Raw genomic sequence first — 7,267 nt, 5'->3', positions numbered from 1 at the left:
TAGTGGGGGCGGCAACTCAGCAGAGAAGAGTCAAAGGATACACGCAGTACTCCTTAGGCGTTACTGCAAAAAAGTATAATAAATAGCTTTTAGATCGCTAGCAGGTTTAGAACAGACCAGAACAACCAACCTTTAGAATTACAATTATAAAAAAGAGCGGTGGAACAAAATAGAACCCACCTAGATATATAGCAGTAGGGCAGACACGGTGGAGAGGTAGTCAACATGGATGCTCACCTTTCAGGACAATTGGTCCTCAGGAGACTGGGGCTCCACACAGTGAAGATATCACCTAGAAAGGTAACAGGGACAGCTATAATTACTATGGCAGTTTGCACAGTCTCTCAGGGAATTGGTAGCACGGCAATACAAAAGAGATAGCAAGGAATAAGGCCAAAAGTACCTTAGGAGGGGCCAAACATCTTATAGCTGATTGTGGTGGCTCTCTAAGTAGGAAACGGGTACTGATGTCAAAGGACCTCATGTGTGTCAGGATCATATAAATCCATCTGGTCTACAAATAAAAATAAATATAAAATAGTGAGTAAGTTACATCCTTCGGGATATATATATGGATATAACAGAGCAACGGGAGGATAAATACCTTAGAGCGCTGGCAAGAATGCATGCGCCTGTGACCAGAAACTGAGCGTTCTGCAAGCCACGGTCAGTGATCCCGCTGCAAAAAGGAGCAGAAAAACACCTTCCTCGTTATCAGTGGATCGAGGTGTAAACAACTTGTAACCAATGCACAAGCGTGTTATTAAAGACAATCCCTTGCCTAGGTTGGAACAGAGTACAGAGAAGTAAGCGTGGAGATATAGTAGGGTTAGCCGTGGGCGAACCCAGCACAGCATATACTGGAGACGCTACCAGGGCGGTTGTAAATCACATTGAAAAGTATGATGTGGTTCTTTACCAAGAGACGTGGCTTACGTCTTCCCCCTATTTGGGATAATCATGACACCCATCTGAATCCAGCTAGTAAAGCGAGGCATGGGAGACCCACCTCTGGTCTATTAATAGCTATCAAATCAATCCCGAGGCTCAAGTCAGAAACCTGAGCATCTCCAAATGCATACATGCTGCTAGTAAAACCGCATTTGCAGTTCACTTCCGGTGCTTTGGTGAACTTATATTGGAATCCTGTGGGAATAGCGATGCTCGCTTCTTCAAAGACCTGAATGATTTAATGGGTCTCATTCTCCTTGACACAAACATTTCCAACATTAGACTGGCAGGAGCCTAAGCCTTCATTGCTCATATAAGACGCCTCTCAGCACAAGGGCAGACTGTCTCAATGGAATCCTCTTGTTAAATCTCGTAATGGACATATGCTGAATGGAGCCTATAAAGATGACATACCTCCCCACCCAACTTGGCGTAGAGTTAGGATTGTGGCCACAATCGATTACATATGTGTGGATGTTGTATTTATTTCTCATGTTACGCCATTGTGTATTCAGGAGTCTGACTCCAGTGACCATGACATGCTCCCTGTGGATCACTCTAGCACGCATTGTCAAGGTTTTATGTCACTTGAGCCCAGTCACAACGGACTCTGCTGGTCTGAGGACTCTCTGCAGTTCTTTAGTAGCCATCTAGCCTCAGAGATACACAAAGCTACTTTGGGGTGTAGTGAGTCAGGACACAGTTTACTACGATTGGATGCAGCTTTTTCAAACTAACTCTCGAAAACATCCAAAAAATGTGCTGAAGCTACGTGCTTATAATCATGACATCAAAATGAGGAAAGCTTTGTTTAGGTCACAAAAGCGTGAAGCATTGAAACTACCACTTGAAGACAGAGATTCCCCCCTCATTTAAATTAAACCCAGGTATAAAAACTGGCTGTGAGGTGGGAAATCTCTCATTTACCAAAGCAACGTAGCCAAGATGCTAAGCGTCTTGCAGTATAAGAGCACAGCTGAAATATGGTCAACTTTAAATCAAGCCACAAATGGCTCTGAAGTAGCGATTCAGACTAATGTCACAGAGCACAATTGGGAGCTCATTTTCGCAGCTTTATTCATCTTCTATCAGCCCTGTGTGTATTGTTTACCCAGATATTCCAAATCACACTCTCAAACAACATCCTGAGATCTGGGTGACAATTGTGTATAATATATTCGCCCACATAAATCTCACCCAAACTCTACCTCAGACGTGGAAGCATTCCACCATATTACCAGTTTATAGGAATGGCGATTGGCAACATTCATCAGGCTATAGGCTGATCGCCCTTTTAGATGCTCCTGGGAAGATCTTCAGCCGAATCAATGCTTAGAGATCTGAACGAATGGACCCTGAGGCTCACAGGAGAGATCCATTTCAACCAGGGTTCATAGCTGCTCTTGGCACAGCCCTTAACATTCTTTCTCTTAACATGATTAAGTCACATTGTGCCACCCGGAAACAAGCACTATACCTGGCCTTTGTGGATTTCCGGGCGGCCTCTGATTCATCCATTACCAGTGTCCAGCCTCGCTGCTTTCCCTGACCGTGCAGCTTCCCACGTACACAGCCATGCAGGTGAACATGTCACTTGAAGGCCTTTTATCTGCCTCCTTCTCCACAGAACGAGGCTTAAAACAGGGATGCATTTTGGCTTCCACACTTTTTAATTTGTTTATATTAGACATGGGTGAAACTTTTATGGAGATGCTCCAAAACTTGGCACTCACAAAACAACGTGGTTGCTGTACGCGGAGAATCTTTTCCTTTTGTACCAACACCAGATGGACTGCAAAATCTGTTGAACATTTAGATGCATATGAACAAGAAAGCAATCTGATGATGAACACGGAAAAAAACAAATCATGGTTTGCAAAATAAATGCTAGATACAAACTTTCCAAAAACAAGTGGACTTTACAAAACTCTGAACTATTGATTGTATCGTAATATAACTATTTGGCTGTGTTTGTTGACAACACTCCTACTGATGACGCCTATAGCCACAGTTTAGATCTCAAAGAGCAAACCCTGGTATCACAGGTAGAAATTCTAGTTTACATATATGGCAAATGTTCTTATAGCCATATGACCAGCAGAAAGTGACACCTAGTTTGCTCTATGGCTCAGAAACGAAGCTTCAGAGAGACCGGAAACGCAGGGACTTGAGTCCCGTTTCTGGAAACAAGTCCTGAAACTACCGAAATATACTCCTTTGCCTAGTATACACTTTGAACTGGTCTCACTGTCTTTATTCTCTCAGGTTCTATGGAAAATGTGCATCGTGTAAAGGAAGCGTTTGCTGGGTCTTAATGCCAATAACATTGTCAGATGCATCCATTGGCTTTGAGCTCTTAATAGAGAACTCAGGGCGAGTCAAGATCCAACCTTTCCTATATAATTGTATTTGGAATCAAACTAAATGTAATACTTCCGAAGACGTTAATGTATTTCTATTTGGTATTAAGAAATATCGAATGATGGCTGATTATTTGGTAAAATGTTCCTCGCCGCCCATCAGAAATCAATATCTGTGTTTTAGGCTCAATCTGCGGCACACCAAAGATGTCTTCGCTAGGAGAAGGCAAATACCTGAAGAACATAGTTTTTGTCGATTTTGCTTCGATTCATTGCAGAAAGAAACTTTACAACACATAATTGTGGACTGTCCTTCTTTAATCACAAACCGACAAGTATTTTTCCCAAAAAATTATTCAACATATACCGGCCCTTGGATTCCAATCAAATACAGCACATTATGTTCTCCAGTACCACACGTGCAGTTAGACTTGCATTAGTACACTTTTGGGATTCAGCCTTACCTTTAACAAATGACAAGACAACAACAGTTACAACATAATACTCACACACAAGTAAAATGGGATCTCAATATAGGAGCATTACTATAATTATGAGTTCCTTTTCCAACAGAGAAATCCTGACTTAAAGTTACATAGAAAGAATTGAAAATGAGTCTAATTTTGTAATGCTAATTTTGTTTTTAATGTGTAGGTGAATATCTAATTGAGACATTATTTTATTTTAAATGTATTTCAAATGTTTTAAGTTTGTAAATGTTGTGAATTATTTGTATTTAACATTGTATTTGAAAAGTTGATGTTATCAGCCAACCAAATAAAACAACAAAAATACAAATAAAACATAATAATAATAATAGATCAAAAAGGCCACTGGAGAAACAACCCCAACACCCAAGAAAAACCTGAACAGGACAATTTAAATCCATCACAATGTGGCATCACCTGGACACTCATACTGGGCCTACGAGAGGACCCCCTACCACAGACCCCAGTACAGGGCCTTTAGATGGTGTTTTCTGGGCCACCTTTTAAAAAGCCCGCCCAGGAAACACTGCTTATTAACCACATGTCGGTCGGGTGGTCCATAGCGCCCCGGAAGAGGGAAGTCCCGGGCGCTAACAGGGACAGAGAGGTGGGTCTTACTGTGCTGGGCCCTGCTTGCTTTGGTTAGGAAGTGTGGGGGGGGCGTCTGAGGTCCAGGATGTGGCAGGGACAAGAGGGAGGGATGGGGCAGCGGCACAAAGGTACATCCAGGGTGTAAAACCCCCTGAAGGGATACAAATCCAGCCCTTTGGACGCCGCTTTGGGATGGCAGAAAAATCCTGGTCTTTTGGAGGAGTGGCTCCCTGTAGGTTGAGATTTTGATAGAAAAACGAAAAACAAAATTACAAAAATTTGATGGAAACCACAAACCAGTGAATTTGAAAAATGACAAAAACATTAGAAATGACCTAGAAAATACCTACATGTGCCCTGCAAGCCTCAGAGAGAGTATTTCTGACCAGAAAAGCCCAGAAAAGTAAAGTTAGAGAAGTAAGCTCATGTTATTACTGGGAAAACAGGAACTACAGAAACACAAAATATGTGGCACCCCCTGTCCCCTGCAAACCCCTGTCCCCTGCACATCCCTGTCCCCTGCACACCCCTGTCCCCTGCACACCGCTGTCCCCTGCACACCCCTGTCCCCTGCACACCCCTGCCCCCTGCACACCCCTGTCCCCTGCACACCCCTGCCCCCTGCACACCCATGTCCCCTGCACACCCCTGTCCCCTGCAGACCCCTGTCCCAGGCACACCCCTGTCTCCTGCACACCGCTGTCACCTTGTTAGAACTGATATAATATTGTTTCGTCCTCATTGTATATGTTGGCCTATGCCCAGTCGCTTTGCGAGGAAATTCGTATTACAAGGTCGTGACCTTAAGTGAATCAAGCCTCCATTTTAGGTTAGAGCCGCCATTTTAGTTTATTGTACAAAGTCACCCTGTGGTCTAAAATGGCCGTCTCGTGTGCTCTTGTTCTTGCCTTAACCTCTTCAACCTCTGTAGGAGAGTTAATGTCCAATCTTTAGGCTACATGTTAGGGTCATGTAGACCTTGTCCTTTGTTGACCTCGGGATCAGGGGATTACTTGAATCAGTGATGTTAACCTACAAGTATACAAGAACAATAACGCTATCCAAATACGACATGCAAAACATTTGTTTGATCTGTATAAAAGTAATGTGTAAAGAGTGTAACGTTAAACCTGGAGAATAATAATGTTTGTTAGTAAATGTATTAAAAAGTAAACCGCATGCACGAGATATGTAAATTAGGAACGAACCTGCCGTGACCCTAGCCCAGTACATGATTAACTTGAAAGAGGCTGGACATCGTTATAACGAAAATGTATAAATACGCCGATGTCCAGCTTGCAAATCCTGCTCACTGCTCACATTGAACCCTGCTGGTGTTCTCTGTGATGTATTGACGGCCAAATAGCTATTTGTGTACTTTGTTTTGTAACTGTTCAGTTTTGTAATAACGATTCTGGGAATCTTTACAAGCCTGTGTCGGTGTATTTTCCTTTGCATGGTGTAAAAGCCTTAATATTGTATTTTTCTGATTCCACAGATGGCGCCCGAATAGGGACCCTCAAGAACGACTTTGTCTCATTGAAGGTTGGCTCGGCTATCGGACCGGGATCGGACGGTGCCAACAGAAACGGCCACTCTGGACGAGAAGTGAATTCCTCGAAAAAACTGCACAATCCGATCCCTGAACGGTGAGCTGTAACCCGAGATGACGTCTTGATGAGGGACCATATATCGAGGTGGGTAAATTTGCCGAAAATCACCAGACACGTGGGTCCTTAGCATTGTCCTTAGTAACCCGATCGAGTCTCCCAGTCCTTTGGTCAGGTGAATCGTGACCCGATTCTTAATTTAACCCTGACAATTTGAATTTGACGCATTGTACTCGCGAGCACAATTACTTGACCAGATAACACCAGAACTTTGATATGCCTGGGAAATTGTCTGCCTGCTTTAGGGCATTATTCCGCAGCGACAGACAATCTTTGGAAGATAGCCGTCCCGCACCACAGGAGCGGTCGCCGGCATGTACTATGTACTGTAAGAAAGGCTTCGGTAGCATAGCATTTAATGACATTTGGCACAGACAGACCAGACATAATTCTAATCTTCGGTGGCCAACCAATGGAAGTTTTGAAATCCCTCGTATAGAATATCTAGAGTCTGTATTTGTCATGATCTCTGCTTCCAAAAGGTCAGGGTTTTCCCAACTCCCTTGCAAGCAGATTCATAACCCAGGTTCCGAGTGCCAACCAGTCCCAATTGGGACCTTTTGGACCCAGTCCTGGCGCCAGTGGCACCAGGCTCATAAATATGCCCAGTCCCAGCGCTGGAAGCGCCGGGCTCATAATGCTTGGGTGGACTTACTTGCAGCAGACCATGCTGCTTACTTGCCTGCCAGTTGAGCCTCTGATCCTCTTCTGTTTGGAACTACTTTTCCTGTTGGGTGGGGCAGGAGCCACTCCCTAGGTTCAGAACACTGGAACTCTTCTGGAAAGCAGGAACTCTTTTCTTACCTAGGCGTGGCTGTGGAAGGAGATACCTAAGCACTACAGGAGGCTATTTAAACCACACCCGATGGATGAATCTTGCTTTGCGTTATTCTGCATCCTCTGCAGCAGAACGCTCATCGTGTCTTCTGCATCTGATCCTGGGCCTAAGGAAAAAGGCTTACCATCCTGAATCCAGTCTTCAGCAACACCTATAAAGACAAGAAAGAACAGGTTAGCATTACGGTCTTCAGTGACAGCTCTTCACTTACCTGGGCCATCGGCTGTCACCAACGCCTCGCGCTGCATTCTGAAAGACAAAGGCTTACCTACTCTTCGTGCGCTCTGGAGGTCTTCACACTGCATTCCGGCATCTGAAAGACAAAAGCTTACCAACTCTTCGCACGCTCCGGAGGCCTTCGGCGCTGCA

General features: G+C 44.1%; 1 long non-coding RNA gene across 1 annotated transcript in view; it reads right to left on the bottom strand.

The window, feature by feature from the left end:
• Window positions 1-412: 412 nt before the first annotated feature.
• Window positions 413-7,267, bottom strand: part of LOC138513130 (uncharacterized) — a 106,163-nt gene continuing 99,308 nt past the window's right edge. Inside the window, exons 4-5 of the long non-coding RNA XR_011281722.1 lie at window positions 605-679; window positions 413-514 (exon numbers count right to left, since the gene is read on the bottom strand). This is a non-coding gene — a long non-coding RNA (uncharacterized lncRNA). The remainder of the gene's footprint in view (window positions 515-604; window positions 680-7,267) is intronic.

The sequence above is a fragment of the Ambystoma mexicanum genome, chromosome 12 (genome assembly GCF_040938575.1).
Source record: "Ambystoma mexicanum isolate Mex_15411 chromosome 12, UKY_AmexF1_1, whole genome shotgun sequence".
Classification (NCBI taxonomy): Eukaryota; Metazoa; Chordata; class Amphibia; order Caudata; family Ambystomatidae; genus Ambystoma; species Ambystoma mexicanum.
Note: the sequence above shows the minus strand (reverse complement) of the source record. Positions and strands in the feature narration are given on the sequence as shown.